The 22,780-nt window shown below is 41.6% G+C and overlaps 1 protein-coding gene and 1 long non-coding RNA gene across 3 annotated transcripts in view; one reads left to right on the forward strand and one right to left on the reverse strand.

Annotated features, from left to right (window-relative positions):
• Positions 1–22,780, forward strand: part of PLCB1 (phospholipase C beta 1) — an 895,755-nt gene that overhangs the window by 140,444 nt on the left and 732,531 nt on the right. The gene's annotated exons all lie outside the window — the stretch shown is intronic.
• Positions 14,725–21,963, reverse strand: LOC120998988. The gene is made up of 3 exons (XR_005778501.1): positions 21,784–21,963; positions 15,858–15,867; positions 14,725–14,736 (listed from the first exon to the last, which is right to left on the reverse strand). It is a non-coding gene; the product is annotated as an uncharacterized LOC120998988 (long non-coding RNA).

Consider the following 22,780-nt stretch of genomic DNA (forward strand, 5'->3'; position numbering starts at 1 on the left):
GCAGCACCCTGCAAATCAGATAAAGTACAATAATGCCAAAAATTATAGAGCTAATGCTACGCTTATTCATAAAGTGAGATGCTTGGCCAATGCATTTTGTACAAAACCATCTGAGCCCGTCTGCCGTACGTCAAGGCGATCTCTGTTAGACGGGTCCTAACACTAAATACTACCTGTTATGCGCCATAATGGCCGCCATAATGTTCAGGGAGTGTTGGATCCACATGCATGCTGGATCCACTCTGCTTTTTACCATTTTTGGTGCCATAATGGCCTCCATTACAAGGGATGCAGGTGCCAACATGCATGCCGAGCCCACTCTATACCTTTCCTTGTGCCAGACAGCTTCCAATGAATATAGTGAGAGCAGGCCACAGCTTTATACTGAAACTAATTAAGTATATTCCACAGATTCACAGTTCTTACAGTAAAGAAGCTTTGACGCTTCTGGAGACTGAACTTTTTCTTCTCCAGTTGGAGGCATTGCCCCCTTGTCCTTTGAGGGCATTTTACATGGAAAAGCTTTTCACCATATTATTTGTGCAGCCCATTTATACATTTGTATTGGTTAATCATGCCTCCTCCCCCTTAGACTAAATAAATTTAATTTTTTTAAACTTTCTTCATTACTAGGACCCTCCATTCCCCTTATCAGTTTATCAGTCGCTCTCCTCTGTACTTTTTTTTTTTTTTAGCTCCAGGGCATCCTTTCTATGGCCTGGTGCCCAGAACTGAACTGCATATGCAATGAGCAGGATACGGGTAAACGCTGACGCCAAATTATGCCATGACTGGGTCTGGTCAGGTGTTGATGATAGTCTATGTTTTGTTCATGACGCCAATTGCAGCGTGCGCAGTGTACTATCACAGGGCCCTCCCAAGGTGTTATAACGCACATCCCAGGTGGTGATAATTGTGTCAACGGTGTCTCCTACCTGGATACGGCTGGACTCCTGGCTCACTTGCAATAAATTGAGTGTAGTGATAGTAGGAGTAATAGAAAGACTTGGCAGATTAATTGATGTCCAGACCTTTATATGAATTTAAAACGTTTCTTTACTGAAGGTGACTTTCATTCAAGCAGTATACAGCTTTAGTTAATAGAAAAGATCCAGCACCAAGGAAATGTAAAGCTGTGCGTTCCTTTATTACAGTGGTAAAATTCATGCAGCAAATCAACCACATCCAGTGACATACATCTGTTAAGTCAACGCGTTTCAAACAAAACTGTTCTTAATCATGACTAAGAACAGTTTCGTTTGAAACGCGTTGACTTAACAGATGTATGTCACTGGATGTGGTTGATTTGCTGCATGAATTTTACCACTGTAATAAAGGAACGCACAGCTTTACATTTCCTTGGTGCTGGATCTTTTCTATTAGCCAGGTTTTCCAAGGTCTTACCTTTTCCGCGCACCAGGAGTTCATTGTGACAGAATGCCTTAAGCAGGTGAGCTGCACTCTATCTACTATTTTGTTCTATACAGCTTTGGTCTCTTGGTCCCAGCAGGTTTTGGCAATCATTGGCAGGAATAAATCTTCTGCACTATAAATCTGGAGCTTGCAGGATAAGACCTCTGCTTAGTAGCTAGGTAACTGTGGCAGGAATTTATCTTCTGCGCTTCTCTTTATCTTCTGCTTGGTGGGGACCGACTAGCTGAGGAGGAATATGGCTTCTCCTAGGTCTCTGGACTTTACTCACAGATATATTCTCAGGGAATGCTTTCGTCCTGGAACTCTGGAGGTTGTCTGCTTTCTTGTCATCCAGCTGAGGCTGCAGGGCTCAGACTGGGTATTATGATCAATGTCTCAGCCTAGACAAGATCCTGGCTTTCTTCCCTATACAGGGGGACTCCTTGCACACACACCCTACCCATAGCAGGGGGTGGGCTACACTGAACCTAACTTCCTTCTCCACCCAAGGTGCAGGATGTGGGAACAGCCCACACCTCCACGAAGGGGGAGCTAAGCTGGAATGAACCATTCCAGCCTAGATGTACTAAACTGTAACTAGCTCCTTACAAACGCATTGCTGCCACCTGCTGGTCAACCTGGAAAACCACAACAATAATTGTATTTAATACAGTGTTTAGATGCACAGTTGTGAAGACATGAGCAAAATCACATCAGATGACAAGGTAAAGGCTCTTAGAAGATAGTAGCGGGGTAGAGGCGTGTAGTAACACAACTCTGGGGTGTTACACATATTCCATATGAGGCAGCACCAAAGCTTTGTGGTAATATTACATCCTTAACCCGCGAGTCCCTGCCTCATTTAGCACATGACAATATCTTGGAAACCTTGGAAGCAGCTGATTGACATTGTATGCTGTTATTTTATCTATGATTCACAAGGACACCCAAATCCTTCTCTATGACTTTTCCAGTGTTACTTCCCCTAGGACATATGTTGCTTGTACATTATTAATACCCAGATGCATCACTTTATATGTATCCACATTGAACCTCATTTGCCAAGTTATTGCCCAAACACTCAGTGTCCAAGCTTGTAGTTTATGTACATTTAAAATAGACTGCACAGTACTACATAGCTTAGTGTCATCTGCAAAAATAGAATCAGTGCCATAAATCCCATCTTTGGTTTCTTGTGTTGAGCAAATCGAGCTTTGGATCCAAGATCTGAAGTCGATTCACTCAAAACTTTGTTTTAATGCTGTACGGAGATTTGTCTCTGTACAGCATTAAAATGTATGGGCTCTGGCGGGTTGAAAATAATTATCACCAAAGTCTCGCAAGACTTCAGTGAATAACGTCGGCATTCGATTTTTAAACTCTAAAACCATTTGAAAACAGGAATCTGAAGTTGGCTTTGGTGCCAGCTGGTACCTCATTACCAAAGCCGACTTCAGTTCCCTGTTTAAAAATGGTTTTAAAGTTGAAAAATCAAATCCCGAAATTATTCACCGAAATCCCGCAAGACTTCAGGGATAACTAATTTTCCTCACCGGAGCCCATACATTTAAATGCTGTACGGAGATGAATCTCCGGGCATTATTAAAATGAAGTTTTGAGTGAATCGACTTATGATCTTGGATCTGAAGCTCGATTTGCTCAACACTATTGATATTATATAAAAAAAAATATCAATCATCTCCTCTTCTAAATTATAGGAAGTATGAACCCCTCATGCTGTAGCTTTTGTACAAAACAAGCAAGAAGAATCCACCACAATCCAAACCACTTATGAAGTGTAATCATTATCTATGACATATAGTGTGGTGGCAACGAGGTGGATTGTTTTGCAGTCCATGGCAGGATATATTGTATCATTGTTTTCAATACCTGTTACTGATTAACTCCTGAACAATTTTATGTGTATGCTTGCCACCAAAAGGTGGTCTCTGAAATGAAACTTATTCACTGTACAATAACCACCAAGTACTGTGTTTAAGAGGTTTCTTCATCTAATTAACTTTTTAATGACATCTTAATCACACATGCCAATAAGGTTAGCTTTGAGTCCTAGGGCTATAAGGTAACGGAGATACAGCAAAAGATGATGAAAAAGGCCTCCAAGTTTCTAAACTCTTTCAATGGACAGCTGGCTATGCATGTCTACAATTAATGTGTCTCAGGTTCTTGTGACCTCCAGTGATGTCAGTAGACACAAATGTGCATGTAATTAAATTCATTGCTGGACTGTCAACCCACACTAATCTATCTTCATATGGACGACTCTGTGTCCAGTGCAGTGGTGTTCCTCGAATCCCTGTGTCATATATATTGGCCCTTAGGCCCTGCACAAGGGATATAGTGGCCTTTTGAAGCTCTTTTTCGGCAAAGATTATTAACGTTGTTCTTTTTTCCTTGGCTACAAGTATGGGCCATTCTTCTGCAATGGACCCCTGATGGATTTATCTTTTCTGTAATGATCTTCTTCTCCCATTTTCTTTGACCTACATGGTTAGAAATAAGGCCTTACTAGGGTACAAGCAGGATTAAGACAAAGGGGTTGCCCTGATTATGCAGGGTGAATATGCTTACCCAGTGGATAAGAAAAATTTGATAATGCATTGAGTAGCTAATTTTATGTGGTTATAGGCCCCATTACACTGAACAATTTAGCAGGCAATTGTCAGGAAAAAAGCATTCCTTCCAGGAAGCACCTGCTTATTAGTGGAGGAGACTGCTGCACTTGCCAGCAGAAGAGCTTGTTTGGATGGCACGTTTAGATTGCTTATTCATCGAGTAATCGGTGGCACCTTTATACCGGCAGATAATCGCTAACAAGCATTCCTACAAACACTTGTTAGTGATTATTTGGCCAATTTTCCGACAGTGTAAAGGGGCCTTAAGTTAGAACTTAAGTTTTAATTATGTCTTGTTTAGTGGTGCCTTCTCTGTAAATTTGGAGATTGTTGGCTTGTTTATCACCAGTTGCCCAACTGATATACTTTATTAACATATATCATATCATTATAGCAGACCATGTAGTTATTGTGTCACACTTGGAAAAAGGGACCTATCCCTGGTTCCCATCTCTTTTATTACTGGTGGTAAAAACCTGTGCAAGGATTCCTTTCCAGATGATTTCTGGAACTAGTGAACAATTGGACGTAGGGTCATAGAAAGGATGTGTGTCAGGGTGGGGAACAAACGCTGTCTCCTTTTATCTTGAATAGCCAAACCAAACATCTTAATGGGAGGCCCATTTTAAGCTTTTAAGTGGGACCCCTTTTTTATGTTCACCACTGCATATGATTTATGTGAAATTCAGGGAAATTAATATGTATGGTATCTGATGGTGAGTGTTTTACAGGTTAGCTCCCTTATGGATTATGTTAGAGAGCCAAAGATCAACCTTGGCATCATACGACACTTGAGAAAATTAGAATTGTTCAATAGCTTGTTATTTTTTTATGCTTCTCTGTGCATAGTAAATCATATCATCGTTATCAAAGTCTTCCCTTCATTTATGTGACTAAGAATGAATTACAGCAAATGTTAGAATGGTAATGATGTTCCTCTAGCATTATGCTTCACTACTAATTTGTACATAGGATTCAATTACAAACAAGTTTTTGTAATCTTTACACCTCGGTGAACAATCCAAACAAAGCAATGGCAATACCGTATTGTTATTGCAGAGAATGCCTCTAGTGGGTAATGTCTACAGACAGTAGTGAGTGTAGGCTATAATCATATCATGTGTAATGGACGTCAAGTGGCACGATCCTGAAACTATTTCAGGATATATCCGATATATTGCTAACAAATGTAATTACTTGTTGGTTTTGTTCTCAGTCACAGAACACATAATAGGCACCTTGTATACTATTGTTAAGGGGTTTTCTGGAGATGTCATAAAGGAGCAGATGACTGCATTCAAGCCCAGTTCCTCCTATACTAAATATTGAGAAGACCAACACCAATCTAGACTAGGCTTCCTGCGACAGATTATTAATTTGACCTTCCTGTAAATGCAGGACCACCCTATAAACTGGTAAGGGATGTTTCTAAGCCAACTATCCTTTAAATAAGTGACAATGAATGTGCCTCCAAGGCTATGATCAAATCCTGTACTGCACATTAAAATGAGGATTGTACAAGTACTGCCCTGGAAACATAGAAACTCCTGAGGATGGAAATAGATAACAATTGGGTAATATTTTTTCAAAAAGTACAATTTTTTTTTTTTAGATGTATTATTATTAATTTTTTTTTGAAGATTTTGTTCAACAGCAGCACTCTCTCTTCAGGGGTGTTGGCATGGGTTGTGCAGATCCCTTCGATGCCCACTATCACAGGTCATAATCACATCAAGTAAGGTCCCAGCTCTTATCCTCATCTCAGCTTGCAAAAAGGACAATGTCCGTAATGTTCCTTCTTGTTATTGTGGTGACTTTGGAGTCGTAAATAAGTTCTACATTATCCAGTTTCCAATAGTCGATTTATCTTTACACTATACCCGAAGAGGTTTTCAGTTGCATCATATACTATGCATACTGACCATCTCCTTTGAGATGATTGCCTCTCTAGAAGACCATTTTTCAATGCCATTTTCGGGAGGCTCAATATATTAGTTTCACTCCATGATCCTATACATATGCCACGATTCTTTCTCCAACCCAATATGTACTACTTTATAAACTGACTTATTGACATTTTTTGCCCAATCACTTTTCCTTTTCATTGGGCTGAATACTGGACATCATTAATGCTGAAATATCTTCAATTTAGAAGCATCGTAATAATTTGCTGTGCACATCAGAGGAAGCTTCTACACCTGAGCCATGACAATAAACCTATAATGAGAAAAAGTTTGATTTTAAATGAAGCCATAAAGGACGATAAAAATCACTATGCCCTGTACTACAGATCATTTAGAAAACAGGGAATTGGACAAGATGGTGAGCCAGATTCCTTTCAATTTAATGATACCAATTAATTTTTCTTGCTGAGTCAGATAATGATTGTGTCTTTCCTCTGAGGATGTAAAGGTGCTGCTTTTAATTCCCATAAATTTGTAATTTTTTTTCATGTACAAACCAGGGGTAGGTCCTAAACTGAGGAGAAATATAAAGACATTGTTAATATTTCTCATAGTTTTTTGCATAATGTATGAACAAAGTCTAATAGCCGAAATATGGCAAAAGTGAAAGGGATTATTCCACTAACATTTATGCCAATTTTTTGGGCCTCTAGTACTATATACTATTAACCAGTCCCCTATCCCACCTCACTAGCACATCCATAGTGAGGAGGACGTGTATGGAACAGCAGTTTATTTTATGTATTATTTCTGATTTATGTAGTGAGAACAGCCATGCTGTACAAAGATTGTCACCGTTCACATCAGTCCCTGTCCCCAGTACTATAGGTCTTGCAATATAATTTTCCTATCTCAGACACACATGGGCCAATTTAATATGAAGTTGTTAGTCCCGTTCCAGATCCAGTGCTACATGCTGCCATGTTCCCCTTCTCGTTCTGGAGACCCAGTGCCTAGCAGTGTTGTCAAGATGGCGGGTTATTTAACTCTTACCCTGCCAAGGACATATCTCATATGTCCTGGCAGGGTGGCAATTCAGTAACCAAGGAAATAACTTTTGTCTTTAAAACAAGACCAAATGTGAGGCTCTAGTTGCGGTATATCCCAAGTCAGAGCCTTTAGAAAACGGATCCTATACCTGCAGCTTTCTTTCCCTGCCCAATTTCTAAGTGCTCTAACTTGCGATATACATATAGGTCTTGTTTTTAAGGGTCATTAGAGTTTAAGAAACTTTTTATATGTCATAGAGAGATTTAAAAAGTTTAGATTGGTGAGCGTCTGGGCGCTGAGGCTTCCACTGATCCCTAGAATGAGGGGAGAGAAGTGCGTGCGTAACATGCTCTCTCTCCGCGCTACTGAGGATGTAATCAAGAATGTTCCTAGACTTCTATGGAGCCTGTCTCGTGCAGCAGGGCGAGAGAGCACTCTATGAATGTGCTTCCATCACCTCGTTCTAGGAATCTTTAGGGGTCTCAATGCTCAGAACGCCAATGATCTAAACTTTTGATATCTCTATGACATATCAAAAGTTTTTTGAAAAGTTAGTGACCCTTTAAAGCTTAGATTGCCAGTTTTAAAACAAGACCTGGCATGAATCTCTAGCTGTTACGCAGCCTGAGATCTGCCAGCAGCAAGCAGCCCCAACTGAGATGTTAACCAGCATAGAGGCAAAGAGGGGTGGGGAGGGCAGTGGAGGAAGTGCAGCAGGGAGAGAGACACAGCGACTTCTCTCTCCTGTGTAGCTGTGTATGTCCCAAGGGGAAGAATAGCATGGACTTCTCACTGACTATCGCCATAATAGTTTTCAAATTACTGCATTTTTTTTAATTTATTTTGTTAAACAGTATTCAAAGTTTTTTAGACAGGTGAGTCTTTTTTCATGCCCATATAATGGGTGCAACACCCAGACCTCCCGCAGTTCATCAGACTCATCAGGTTTAGGTATTGTGTCCTTAGTGCAGGAACAGGAGTAATAAGTCACCCATAGTTTGTATAGAGGAATGGGAAATTATATAGTACATAATTCCCAATACTTGCATGCAAAAAAAGTTGTTGGTACATTCCTGTGTTTTTTGCCTTTCTTTAACACATGCAGCATTGAGTGTAGACACGTGTGGCATGTATGAACTCTTCACATCTTACAATTTTGCTGCAAAATTGCATGAAGGTGGCTGTGTGTATTAATAAGTAGGTTATAGATTTATACATGGTATGTTTTGCTCTCTCAGAAAATTTAGATTTTGGGAATCTGTGTAAATTATGAGTTTATTTATATTTTGACACATTAAATTTCTCTCTTCAAAGTAGAGACCACAAAATAAGTAATATGTATGCGGTGTACAGTATACATTTTTAACATGTGTCTATGATGACCATACATTACATGGTCTCTGTGCCAGAACACAACCTCTTTTTGATGTACAGTATATGGTTGTGGTGAATATTAGAGTTGCACACATCAATATATTAATATAAAATTGTTTTTATGTGTAAACCTCCTCTTGGATGTGCGTTTTAGGTCCCAATGTTTGTTTTGATGGATTTTTTTTTTAAATAACACAAAGTTATCTGAAGGTGGATATGATTGTCAACAGTCCATAAAGGCAACTGCAGTCATCAGGTTGTCTGCTTTCAGGAAGTATATAGGTTTTTGGGGTTCACTTACTTTTCAATGGTTGTAATCCCAGTATTTTATAGGTTGCTACTTTTAAAAAAAAATGGGTCTTTCTATTTCTGGTTCATGTAAATTCTTTGTGCAATTTTTATGAAAAGTTACACTTTGATGCAAAGTATGAAGGTGTCTGTGTGTATAAAAAAAACTGAGTGGCATTTTGACAGTGTGCCTGATGTCTATTTTCAAAAAATATATGGATATGGGGGTTAGTATGATTCTTTTATTTTGTAATTTAGGTTTTATTTGTACATGTCAAAACTGTGAAAATTGTCCTGGCTACTAGAGGTGCAAAATGTCCAAACACCCTTCGCAGCAAAAGGGTTAAACCTGTCTCTGACAATGGACCCCACCTGATTATTCAGGCGGTTCAGCTTCCCTGCTGTCCATCGTTTTCCTGCTTGGACTTTCTACTCTTGCTATTCTTTCACATTGGAATTGTCACAGCAATTGTACAGCACTGCTACAGCTCTGCTGCTCCAAATGTGTGTCACCTTTGCCTCATTGCTGCATGTCCACAGCTCAGCATTGTACAGCACTACTAAAGCTCTGCTACTCCAGGTGTCTTTATTACTGCATGTTCACAGCCCTGCATTGTACAGCACTACTACATCCTTGCTAGTCCAAGTGTGTGTCACTCATGCTTCAATACTGCATGTCCACAGCTCAGCACCGTACAGTACTACTACAGCTTTGCCACTCCAATTGCGTTTCAACCCTGCTTCATTGCTGTACAGCTCCAACTCCAGATCAGCAGCTTCTCCAAAGTACCTCTCTAGAACTTCCACATCCCCAATTTTGCTACATCCATGCTTCTGCCATGCAGCCCCAGTTCCACCTTGCCTTTTTTGTTTTTTTCAACATCGTTATTTTTTTTTTTTAAGTCCTGAAATCTCTGAGTACTTACTATGACTATTGAACACCCACTATTTTGGGTCTCTACTATTCTGCAGAGATCACTTGTCAGCAGTCATCTCATTATCATGACAGGCAGGATTACAATGTATATATATATATATATATATATATATATATAAATATATGAAACAGGATCAACCATTCACAATCAGTAATAGACATGACCTCCTCCCTACACATGCACCGTGATCTGCACAGATCACCGAGCATGCCCACAACGTTCACCATAGAAGTCAATGAGTCTTCTCCAGGCTATAGATTTCTATAGTCTATGTAGCTGCTCTAAAATATATCTGTGAAAATTTACAATTCAAAGAGGTATATGTTTCCCTATCTTGCTTTTTATTAGTAAAAATATAGGTGATACACTCCCTTTAAGCTGGCCACAAACACGTGTTACATATGATTGATGAAGAGTGTTGCCGTGTCTCTTCTTGATTCAGAATCCAAACAAAATCCATGCAGAAACTGGGCAGCCACATTTGTCAGCAGCATGACCAACTACATATCCGCAGCAGAAATCCAAGTGTCACCCTCAGATTGCTGATGCAGATTCCATGTCTGATGTATTTTGCCCATGTGTACTATTTTAGTAATAGTATAGTGAAATTAAAAGTAAATCCAAGTTTTTCAATAAGCTGAACCCTTTAATGGCACATTCAGATCTGCTCCATTTGTATACACATTGCATCTTCTTCCTTTGGTTTGACCTCTTCTTATATTGCCTTGGTTAGATCATTGTTTTATTGCTAACCAGTAGAGATGAGCAAATCGATTATGAAATCAAAAATTCTTCTGCCAAATGAATCTGAAGTTTAGGCGATTCGCTTTGGCTGAATCAGGCAAGACAGCACCTGTCATTTACTAGTCACACTTGCGAGGGAAACAGGGCAGGGATGATAAAGATGGAGGATCACATGACCCTGGGAGGGGCCCCTGCAGGCAGGCTTGCCCACAATGCTTTGCAGGCTGTCTGAGAGCCAATCCAGACACAGGATATTGGCTTATCTATTAGATTTTGGGCTAGCAGTGATGCACAGATGCCATTGTGAGCTCAGCCAGTTATGTGAGAGGTCATGTCTTCCATATCTCTGACAGACACCAATTACAGACACAAGCCAGCCATCTTAGTGCATGGATATATTTAGTTAATGGTAGCTACAAAGGTTTTACCACTAGAGAGGGCATAGGGGCAATTAGTGTACTGGGACTGGGTATCTTATAGTGAGGACAGCTGCTGGAGCTGTTCATGTCTTGCATTGCCTGAACAAAGATAACTTTTTTGTGCATGAGCCAACCTTTTTTTCTTTTTCCACAACCTGTTACAAAGCATGTACAGTTCATAAGTATTTTATTCTTTCCAAAAAACAGTTGCTATTTAGCTACAGTTTATAATTGCACAGTTCAAGGCATTTACGTGTGTCAATATCAGTGTGCAGTGTGTTCATAGCAAGACATGTTTAATTTCACTAGTGTTTATTACAGAAAAAAAAACAGTTGCATGTTTACTATCATAAGTATGCAATTCAGCACATTTCAGTGTGTCAGTACCAGGATACACCGTCTTCATAGCCGAGTACATGTAATTGTGCCTGTGTTTATAAAAAAAAAACGGTTGAAATTTTGCCACCCTTTATAAGTGCACAATTCAGCACATTTTAGTGTGTCCGTGTGCAGTGTGTTTGTAGCAGGGTATGTTTAATTGTGCCTGTGTTAATTAACCCCAAAAAAGTTGCAAATTTACACAATGCAATGCATTTTATTGCATAAATACCAGTGCACAGTGTGTTAATAGCAGGGGACGTTTATTTGCACCTCTGTTTATTATAATATTTTTTTTTTAATTGTTTAAAGAGGACCTGTCGCCATTTTTTTTTTTTTATATAAAAACAATACCTTATATTGTAGTCCAGGTTCAGGAGATGCTTTTTTCAAGATCCAGTCCTCCATGCACTGCTCTGACCCCCGTTTTGGCGCCTCTTATGTTAATCACTAGCATCGGTACAGAAAGGAGGAGACCTCTATTCTTCTTAGTGGGCATATCCTTCTCCCTGGCTGTGAGCTGTTCTCCTGAGATTTGGCAAATTTTGCCAGAACAGGCTATGTAAGCGAGTACAGCAAGTAGGGGTGAACGATATGGCCTAAAATCTATATTGCGATATAATTTTAAGCATGTGCGATATGCGATATATATCGCAATATATTCTATATTTCGGGGGGGTTAAACTTTTTTTTTTACTTTTTATTTACTAACTATTAGCCCCCTTAGGGGCTAGAACCCTTGTCCTATTCACCCTGATAGAGCTCTATTAGGGTGAATAGAACTTCACACTCTCCTTGCTGCCCTGTGCATAGTGCACTCAGCAGCAGGGAGCTGACTATGGCAGCCAGGGCTTGAGTAGCGTCCTGGCTGCCATGGTAACCGATCGGAGCCCCTGCGATTACAGGGGCTCTGATCAGAAGCTGCCACCCTGGGGCCACTGCCACCAATGATTTAATCATATGGAGGGGGGGGGGCCGCAATTAATATAATACTTAGAAGAGGGGGGAGTAGAAGGGAGGGGCTGTGGCCACTGCGCCACCAATGAATATAGTTAATATGCCTGAATACAAATGTAGCCTGCAAGTGCCGGTCATATCCCATACCTGGCCTCTATTACTGCGCGCCGTGATCAGCCGCAATGAACCCCTCAGAACCTGAGGGGTTAATTGCGGAGAATCATGGCACGCAGTAATAGAGGCCAGGTATGGGATATGGCCGGCACATGCAGGCTACGTTTGTATTCAGGCATATTAACTATATTCATTGGTGGCGCAGTGGCCACAGTCCCTCCCCTCCTCCTCCTCTCTGTTCTCATTGGTGGCACAGTGGCCACAGTCCCTCCCCTCCTCCTCCTAGTCTGTTCTCATTGGTGGTCAGCGGCAGCCGCACACAGTGGGGAGGGAGGGACTCCCTCCTTCTCCACTGTGCCAGCTCAGGAGAACATGGTGCGTGTCGAGAGTGGCGCATGCCATGTTCTACTGCAATATGGCGATATGGTGATATAAACGAAATCTCTATCGTTGTTCAAATTTATATAGCTTATATTGCATGTTCTACTGCAATATGGCGATATGGCGATATAAACGAAATCTCTATCGTTGGCCAAATTTATATAGTTTATATTGCATATTGTCTATATCGCCCACCCCTAACAGCAAGTACTATGCTCACTTACATAACCTGTTTTTGCTAAATTTACCAAATCTTATGAGAACAGCTTGTTTAAAATGCATGACAGTTCCAACAACGCAGTGTGTTTTTAAAGATGCTGTTTGTTAACACCGTCAACCATGTGTTTACCCATAACTATATAGTGTCACTCTGACATTATTTACCATTGCTGTCATTATGTTAAAGAACTTAAAAAGGCAATGGAGTGAGGGGGGGGGGGGTCTTAAAAAAAAAAAAGAGAATAAAATATGAATCATGGGAGACAAATACCAATTTTCAGGCAAGTTTCCAGCACTTTTGATTGGACCTGAAACATATTTTTTGATTGATCAGAATCTGACCCATCTCTACTAACCACTGTTGACATTGAAACTCGACATAAATGGGAATAAGATAAAATACAACTATAAATGAATTTGTTGTGCTGTATCCATTCCATTTATCAATAAGTTCTATTTTTTTTTTTTACACATTAAAATTGGCTTTGAGCTTAAATCACATCAGATTTGCATGACACAATTTACGCTGATGCACTTCTTTAATTATGGGTTTGCATGCACTATATATAGCGATTTGGTCATGATCACATAACATTGCTGTGACAGTTCTCTACTGAAATGCTGATTCCTTTTTAGCATTTGAGCTGTGAAATTTCCAACAGGCTTCTGTTGAGTTGATACAATTATGTGTGCTCACAGGAACATCTATTGTTTGAAGGGCTCTCAATTCCTTCTTATCAAACAGAGAGTGCACTTTCTATAAAATTCTTACTCATAAGAAAACAATATGCAATCTGTCAAAGAAAGAATAAAAGGCAACCACAATAGATCCTGTTCATATTGAGAACAAAATGGGGCTCTAAATTCTCTGCTGTTGACACAGATAATCATTGAATCTAGAAATTTTACAATTAAAGGGATATTCACCCTAATTTGGGAATTAATAGAATGCTTATCTGTTTAACAAGATGGACACCCCAATACCAGTAAAATTGGACGGCTTATGCACCCCAATTTGAGAATCAAGGCCTCATAGAATTGCTTATCCCAGTAATCCCAGGGGCTGGTTAGCTGCTGATTGGCAGTCTGCACAGCATTACAGGTGATCTCGCGTTCCTGAGCTTCTAACTTTTACCTTGTAACATGTGTAGCTGAAGTGCCATGAAGTGCGAGGAAATTCGGATTCGTTGCGAATGGAATTTTTCCTAAACTTCGGATTAAATTCCATTTTAGATGCGTTGCTTCGCTCAACACTAATTATGATGTTAGTCTACAACCTTGACCAACTCTTCTGCCACTTTGGAAGAATTCTCTTCTTACAAATTTTGCCCTGGTGTCTTTTTTATTAGCTTATTGATTCTTCAAAAGTACACAGTAGTCAATGAAGAACATTGAAAATTCCCCCACAGGGTTGTCCACTTGTCACACAAAAGGTCCTTCAATGAGCTGTTAATGGAGGTTCATTCCGAGTCAAATGCAGTCATTTTTTAAATCTGCAATTTAATGGAAATTCTGAAACATGCTAATAGTAATAATAAATATTATAGGGCAATATTATAGTGTGAATGAATCTATTAAGAGTTTAGAGAGATCTTTATCAAGACTTGCTTAAGTCGAAACGTCGTTTTAATTGTATGCTGCTTGCCAAATAAAGAAAAGGATTTTGATAATGGTAGAGTGCTGTGGATCTCTCTAAACTACTATTGCATCAAGGGACCCTTGGCCTGGACCCCAATCTGCGAGCACCACATTTGGACCACTGATTTTGGTACCGAAAGAAGTGGAAGTTTGCCCCATGGGAGGGTATGTAGTGCTGCTGGCTGTTTTTGTTGAATCTATTAAGAAGCATGGAGACTAGAGATGAGCATTTATACAAATTGATTTGTCCATCAAACTTCTTGAGGTGCACAAAGCAGAGGCTCTTCTCCTGCTGTTACTAGAGCAGCGCAGATGCTGACTGTGATTCGATCACAAAGTCACACAAAGCTTCAGAAAAATTTGTAATAAATTGTCCAGAAAGCTGTTTTGGGGTCCCTGGAGAGAGGGGCCACAGCTCACATGGGCTGCTTTTGCTATGTTCCTGATCGTAAGCATTTGCACAGGGTTCTCCCTCTATAAGCTAGCCTAGGGACCTTGGAAAGGAGATTGCTCAAACTGTACCAAGTCCTCCTGTGCCAGGTGGTTAGGGGTGCCGTGCTGTTAACCAAAAATAGAAGATGGCTTAGTTTTAATCTTTTTTACGGGCCCCCTCACTATTAATGCAGATCCCATGAAGTTTAGAGCTTAAAGGAAACAGCAGTGATTGTGAGATGTTCATATCTGTCAGGATCCTTCTAGGATGCATTATATTGTGGCAGACTTTAAGGAAAACCTGAGCCAAGTTTCTTCGATGCCAACTCCTATTAATCATGATTTTCTCTTTCAGTGTTTACTGTGTGAGTGACTCATGAAGCAGATTTGCTTGAAAAACTTGTTCTTCTCTTTGGAGAATGAGAGGTTTACGAGTTACCGGTGCAGTACCTTACTTAATAGCTGTCTGTATGCCAGTTGTACAGGTATTGGGCACAGTGGCGTACACACAATCCATGGGGCCCCGGTGCTAAACTGATCTATGGGGCCCCCTCCCCGTCGCCCCCCCAACCTGCCTCCAAGCCCACCCCCCCCCCCACTACCTCCCCTACTAGTGTTGTAACTATAGTGTAATGGGCCACAGTGCAAACATTTTTACAAAGAACCGGCAGATTTTCTTACTAAGGGCTCTTTCCGTGCGACTAATCCGTGCCAAGCCCCATTCTGGACAGCAGAGACACGGAGCAGTAACATAATTGACTGTGATCTTTTTACTACAAAATCACGGTGACAACTTTATGTCTCTGTGATTTTGTAGTAAAAAGATCACAGAGAGGCACAGAGCATTATCAATCATGTTAATGCTCCGTGTCTCTGCTGTCCAGAACGGGGCTTGGCTCTCTTTCACGCAGTGGATTACCCGCACGGGATCCGCTCGTGTTAAAGAGCCCTAAGCCCAATGCATGGCTACACTCACCCAGTCCTAATAAAATCTGTTCCTACCTCATCCAGGGTGTCGCTGGTATCGGCGTGATGTCCGCTGGATCCAGAACAAGGTCCCTGTGGTGAGAAAAAAGAATAATCACATAAGGAAGGGATGGTGACTGCCCCTGTGAAATCACCAGCTGGCCTGTAAGACTGAGCCAAGCCAATGTATAGCAGGGTAATCTAGGACATGTCCCCTAAGTGCAACCACACAGTACTAATGCCAACCTTGTGGCCCCTCACAGTAGTTATGCCCACCTTTGTTCCTGTCACAGTAATTATGCCCAGATATGTGCCCCCTCATAGTAGTTATGCCAAATATGTGTCCCCTTACAGTAGTTATGCCCAGATATGTGCCCCCTCAAAGTGGTTATGCCAGATTATGTGTCCCCTCACAGTAGTAATGCCAGATTATGTGTCCCCTCACAGTAGTAATGCCAGATTATGTGCCCCCTCACAGTAGTAATGCCAGACTATGTGCCCCTCACCTAGTAACGCCAGATTATGTGCCCCTCACAGTAGTAATGCCAGATTATGTGCCCCTCACAGTAGTTATGGCAGATTATGTGCCCCTTCACAGTATTTATGCCCAGTTATGTGCCCCCTCAAAGTAGATATGCCCAGATATGTGCCCCCTCAGAGTGGTTATGCCAGATTATGTGTCCCCTCACAGTAGTAATTCCAGATTATGTGCCCCTTCACAGTATTTATGCCCGGTTATGTGCCCCCTCAAAGTAAATATGCCCAGATATGTGTCCCCTTAGAGTGGTTATGCCAGATTATGTGTCCCCTCACAGTAGTAATGCCAGATTATGTGCTCCTTCACAGTATTTATGCCCGGTTATGTGCCCAATCAAAGTAAATATGCCTGGTTATGTGTCCCCTCAGAGTGGTTATGCCAGATTATGTGCCCCTCACATTAGATATGCCCACATATGTGCCCCTCACATTGGTTATGCAAGATTACATGCCCCGTAACAGTAGTTATGCCTTCATATATGCCCCCTCATAGTTATGCCTTTATATGTGCCCCCCTCACAATAGTTATGCCACATTAGGTGCCCCCTCAAATTAGTTATGGCAGATTAGGTGCCCCTCAGTAGAGATGCCAACTTTTGTGCCCCCTCACTCTAGTTGTGCCCATCAAACCCCCCCTGCCCCCCTGCCCCCAGTCTGCAGCGTTAGAAAAAAAAATACACATACTTACCTTCTTCCCTGATGAGAGGAGGCAGATTGCCGGGCTTTCAGCTCTCCTCCCACAGCAAGCAGCGCGATCTGGGGCCAGCAGGGGGAGCTCCTGAGCTCTGAAGATCAGTGAAGCAGGGAGCAGAGAGGTTTCCCTGCTTCACTATGGAAACGGAACTGCCTGGCCGGGTGTGTGTGAGTGAGTGGGCTCCCCCCCCTCTTCCTTGACCCTCCGGCCCCCCCACCACCCCCATATTATACATGTAATGGAGGCATGGAGCGCTCTGATGGGGCCCGAAATTGCCACTGTACTTCATGCCGGGCCCCATCAGAGCGCTCCATTACATGTGAGTACAGCGGGGACCCCTGACAGCAGCCTGGGGGGGGGGGGTTCACAGGCGGCCGGGCCCCCTGGAGTGCCGGACCCGGTCGCAACTGCGACCCCTGCGACCCTGGTATGTACGCCACTGATTGGGCAGCTGTAGTCAACTGACTACCTATCACTAAGGCTAAGGCTACATGGCGATCTTGGCTACGACATTGAAGATCACACTTTCAGTATTCAATATAGTTAAGGGTGAATTAAGTAATGTTGTAATTCACGGTTTGCAACAACCTTGACAAAGCTCCCTAAAGGGGTTTTCTGGGCATTTAATATTGATGGCAGGGGTCCGACTCTCAGCACCCTAGTGAATCAGCTGTTTCAGGAGGCCACGGAGCTCCAGTGAGCGTCACGGCCTCCTCACAGCTTACCAAGTACAGTTCCATCCATTTGATAGCGGTTATGCTTGGTATTGTAGCCCAGCCCCATTCACTTGGCTGCGCTTAGGCCATGTGACTGATGAAGATGACGTCACTGCCATAAGAAGAGGCCACAACGCTCACCAGAGCTGATCCAACTCTCAGGGAGCCAGATCCTGAGGATAGGCTATCAATGTTAAAATCTTGGAAAACCCCTTTATTGCTCTTTGGTATGTTAACCCTCTCCTTTCCAGAATGGGCAGCTGACATGGAACACCTGTACATTCCACAGAGAGGTTTGTCTAATATATGTGACATGACTGCAGCAGGGAGAGCCTCTGCCATAGCAAAGTCTTTGCAACATGAGCATTACTATAGGGGTTGCAGAGGTAGCAGTCACACTAGCCCCCTGGAGCCCAAGGAGCTCCAAAGAGTCCCATTCCTCTGTAGGAAAACATCAATATAATAAATAGTATGCGGTAGTCGTAGATAGAGCCTTTCTACAGATTTTGTTCTGGAGCCCTAGAGGTTCCAGTTACACCACTGTTTAGGAACATGCATGTGTACTGTACATTGCCCAGACAGTGAGGGAAGGCCCATGTACGGACTTATTGACATGCTTCAGCGTTGCGTTCAGTGGGTGCTACTGTATATGGAATTATTTTTTTACAAAAAACATTTTATTGCAAAGTCAAGAATAATGGCCCTTTTACACGGGCTGATGATCGTAAATGAACTTTCGGTCGCAGATCATTAGCAGTGATGAGTGACTGGGCAATATTGGAATTCACAATATTTCGTGAATATTTGGGCGAATTTTCATCATATATTTGAGAATTTGTGATCTCCAGTCATTATTTTCTTGATTCGCAATACGATAATTCCCAATCAACGCTACTCCTAAAGTCAAAGATATTGCAGCCTTCTCATTGGCCCACGAACTAGAAGCAGTGAGATTTTTTTTCATCGGTACCCATGATGAAAAAAAATCTAGAATATTCGCGATTACGAAGATATAGCACTATATTCTAAATATTCGCAAATTCTCAAAGTGTCAATATTCGCGATAAAAATTTGCAATTAGAATATTCGCGATCAACACTAATCATTAGCCCATTTGTCAGGTGATCGCATCATCCATATGGAATTAAAAACCCTCATTTGTCAGCTGCACATGACCCCATGTAGACAGGGATGTACTGCTGACAATAATGGAACTGGAAGTGTTTGATTGATCGCCTTAATAATCATTTAGCACATCCAGTAAATAAATGGAGATAAATGGACTCTTTCCAGTCCAGAAATCTGACCATATAACGTGACCCTAAGAGGGCAAAATCAAATGAACGAAATCCCAGACAAGGCTAACAATGAGGAAAATCAGGAGAGGTACTCATTTTGACCACTAACCATGGGTATGGACAGCCGTACATGGCATCCCGTGGTGGACAGAGATGTAGTTAGTAAACACGCTTGAGATAAGACGATTTATGTCTTGTTGCAAAAATGAAGCGTTTCTTAATTCTCCTTATAAAGTAACTGTCGTCTCCTCGCTGGCATTTTGTTTAATGTAAATATTTAGTCGCTGGCCCGCACTAAGCTGTTATATGATTTTACTAGGGCTATTTTTTACTTTTTAGTGCTTATGCTATTTTAAGAGCTGCGTTGTTTCATTGCAGATATTTAGCAGATAAATGGCCATTTTCCTGTGGCAATTAGTTTATTCCGTACTTCGAAATCCTTGTAATGTTTTCTTTCGGGTGGAATTGTTATCCAGCAATTCTGTAAATGGGGTTTTCTGATTTCTCTCTAATGTACGATTGTGGTGAAATGTACAATGTCTGATCATTTGAGTTCTGCTATAATTAAAGAGGACCCATCACCTCTCCTGCCATGTCTGTTTTAGTAACTACAAGATGTAGCAGCGTTAGCACTCAAGCTCTTAACTCAAATTTCTTAACTCATTGTGTTATCTTGAGACAAAACCCATGGAAAAGCAATTGAAGGTGTTTGCTTAACGCATTTAGTTTAGATAACACATCTCATAGAGCATGAGTGTTAACTCTACTACATCCATCCGTACTTGCATTCGCCACGTAATGGCAATTTTAGATCATCTGTTTTAAAGACTCTATGATGTGCCATTCCTCTATTTTTTCTCCTCGAAGTTTATGAATGAATTGCCAGGAGTCTGAAACGAAAGTCCAGATGGGTGTTACCAGTTTGTGGTGTGTCCCTGTGCAGTCGGACACTGGCGGAACGGACTGTATAGTGCCAGACTGCATGATCTGTAGTTTAATCTGAAAACCTTATCTTTGCAAAGACCGAGCCATCAGAGACTTTTTCTGAGATTTCACTGAGAAGACAACAGAGCAGTCTGCAGAAAGATGCAGGCTACAGAGAACAAAAGGTTGAATTTTTTTTTTTATCAAGTCCAATTAGGAAAATGTTTTTATGTAGACCAAAATAAGCAGTATGCTATAATAAAAGGAATGTATTCAAAGGTGTCCCTAGCCTTTAAAGGGGTTATCTGATATCTAAAATAGCAATGCCCGGACCCCTTGTATGGATTATACTTACCTGATCCCCGGCATCCTCGTCACTCCAGATCCCTGCACGACCGCTGTTGCATCTCCCCGTCACTTGGATCAAAACATCCGGTGAAGGGGGTTCAGCCAAAAGCAGGCTGCGACAGTGACCAGCCTCAAGGGGGCTCGTCCCCGTCACAGCCTGCTATTGGCTGCTCTATACGTCTCCAGATTTTCTGAGCAACAGGGAGATGCAGTGGTGGCTGTGCCGGGATCCAGAGCAACACAGGTGCCGGGGACCAGGTAAGTATAATCCATACAAGAGGCCCGGACATTGGGGGGATATTTTAAGTATCGAATAACCCCTTTAAAGGGGTTGTCCGGGACATTGATATTAATGGCCTATAATCACATGAAATGCTGATCGATCAGCTTCTTCTTTTTAGTTCTGGTGCCCAAGGTTGGCTCCAGAACTACACAGTACCACCTATTGTGTAATGGATAAAGCTGGTAACTGTAGTGCTGTTCTCATTCACTTCAATGGGAGCAGTGCTGCAGTAGCAAGCTCTGTCCAGTACACATTGGATGAAACCATGTAGTTCTAGTGACGACTTCTGGCGCCAGAGCTAAAAAGAAGCAGCTGATCAGCATGGGTGAGGGGTGTTGGACCCCCGACAATCTGATATTTAATGACCTATCATGAGAATAGGCCATTACTATCAAAATACTGGCCAATCCCTTCAAGACGATGGAGCAGGTTTATCTGCATGTAAATTGACAAGTAACAAAGTGTGAATTTATGATGTGTTATGTCAAATGACAAGCTCATCTCAAACTAACTCTAAAAATATTTTTTATAAAAAATAGTTAAATGTGAGTGTCTAAAAGCATACATAAATTACTGCACAGGCAATACAAAACAGATCTCAAAGCTTCAAGATTTTAATATTTTATGGTGCATTCTGAAATATTGTACAGTATCTTTCGAAGGAATCAGCAGCAATGCTATAGATAACTGTCAATGGGGAAAATAAATTGTGCTTGCCGGTAGCAGTGCATATCCCTCGCCGGTGAACCATGGAGCAGTTCATTGCTTTCCTCACGCCTTTCATGCTCAGTAAGCGTATGCTGCAATGTTCTTTCTTCCAAGACATCTTACATTATTCTGTCTTGATAAAACTGCTACAGCAGACGAATTCTAACTCATTTTGGAATATCTATGTTCACGTCTTCAGTTATTCCACCTTAAAACTGCCCTTTCCGTGTCCATGGACATTTCTAATAGAACACTCTACTAGGACCCTGTTTGAATTTAAAACGCTTGCAGACAAAGCTGTCCATAGAATTTGTGGGCCCCCAACAAGAAATAAATTGGGCCACCTTTTATATTTAGGAATGTACCTTGAATTTTGACCTATGAGAATGCAGGAGCCATATAGAGGAGAGCTAACTAGAAGAACAGTATGTTGTTGAGACTAGGGCTGCAGTAAACGATTTTTTTAGCAATCGAGTATTGTACTGATTATTTTTATGATTAGTCGAGTACTCTAATAAGAAAAAATGAATTAATAGACTGTTTTACTTTATAAAAACTCATCAGACCCCCTTCCATCATTCCCCAACACCCTTCGTTCCCCCCTGTGCGATCAGCTCAAGTGCATCAGTTCCCCCCAGTGCCATAAGCTCCGTTCCCCAGTGCCTTCATCTCTCCCCCACCCCAGTGCCTTCAGCTGCCCCCTAAGTGCCATCAGCTGCCCCTTAAAAAATTAGCATCAAGGATTTTTTTGTGCCGAATTACTCGATTCAATTGAGTAATCGTTTCAGCCCTAGTTGAGACCTTACCAAATCCTTCATGGATGAAAGATCTTTCTTTGAAGGGGTATTTCCATAAAGATCTTTCATCCATTGCCAAGTTCCATGGCCAGTCTGCGAAACAATCAATCCAGATGTTTGTTCAACCATCAACCAACTTCTGTCTAATGGGTATGGCCACCTTAACCACCTCTCGTCCGCCCATAGACTATAAAGCTCCGGGAGGTGGTTCTCTATTTCTGAATGGACGTTCCTGAACGTCCATTCAGAAACTGCAGCTGCACGCTAATCGTGCAGCTGCAAATCGGGTTGCCCGCTGTCAGTGAGCAGGGCAACCCTTAGAGAAGGCAGGGACAGTGCCCAGGTGTCCCTGCCTTCTAGATCGCTGTATACACAGCGCTTCCTGTTCCGGCCCGGCGGTCATGTGATCGCCGGGGCCGGAGAGTGCAGGAGCTGTGAGTTCTCTCAGAGACCTCGATCAGCCCTCCTCTGAGGCTGTACATAATAAAAAATAAAGTGCTAATAAAAAAATTAAAAAATAAAAGGTTTCACATGAATAAAAAAAAATAGAAAAAATAGAAAAAATAAAATAAAATAGACATATTTGATATTGCCGCCTCTATAAATAAATCACATGATCGACCC

Source organism: Bufo bufo, chromosome 4 (assembly GCF_905171765.1).
Source record: "Bufo bufo chromosome 4, aBufBuf1.1, whole genome shotgun sequence".
NCBI lineage: Eukaryota > Metazoa > Chordata > Amphibia > Anura > Bufonidae > Bufo > Bufo bufo.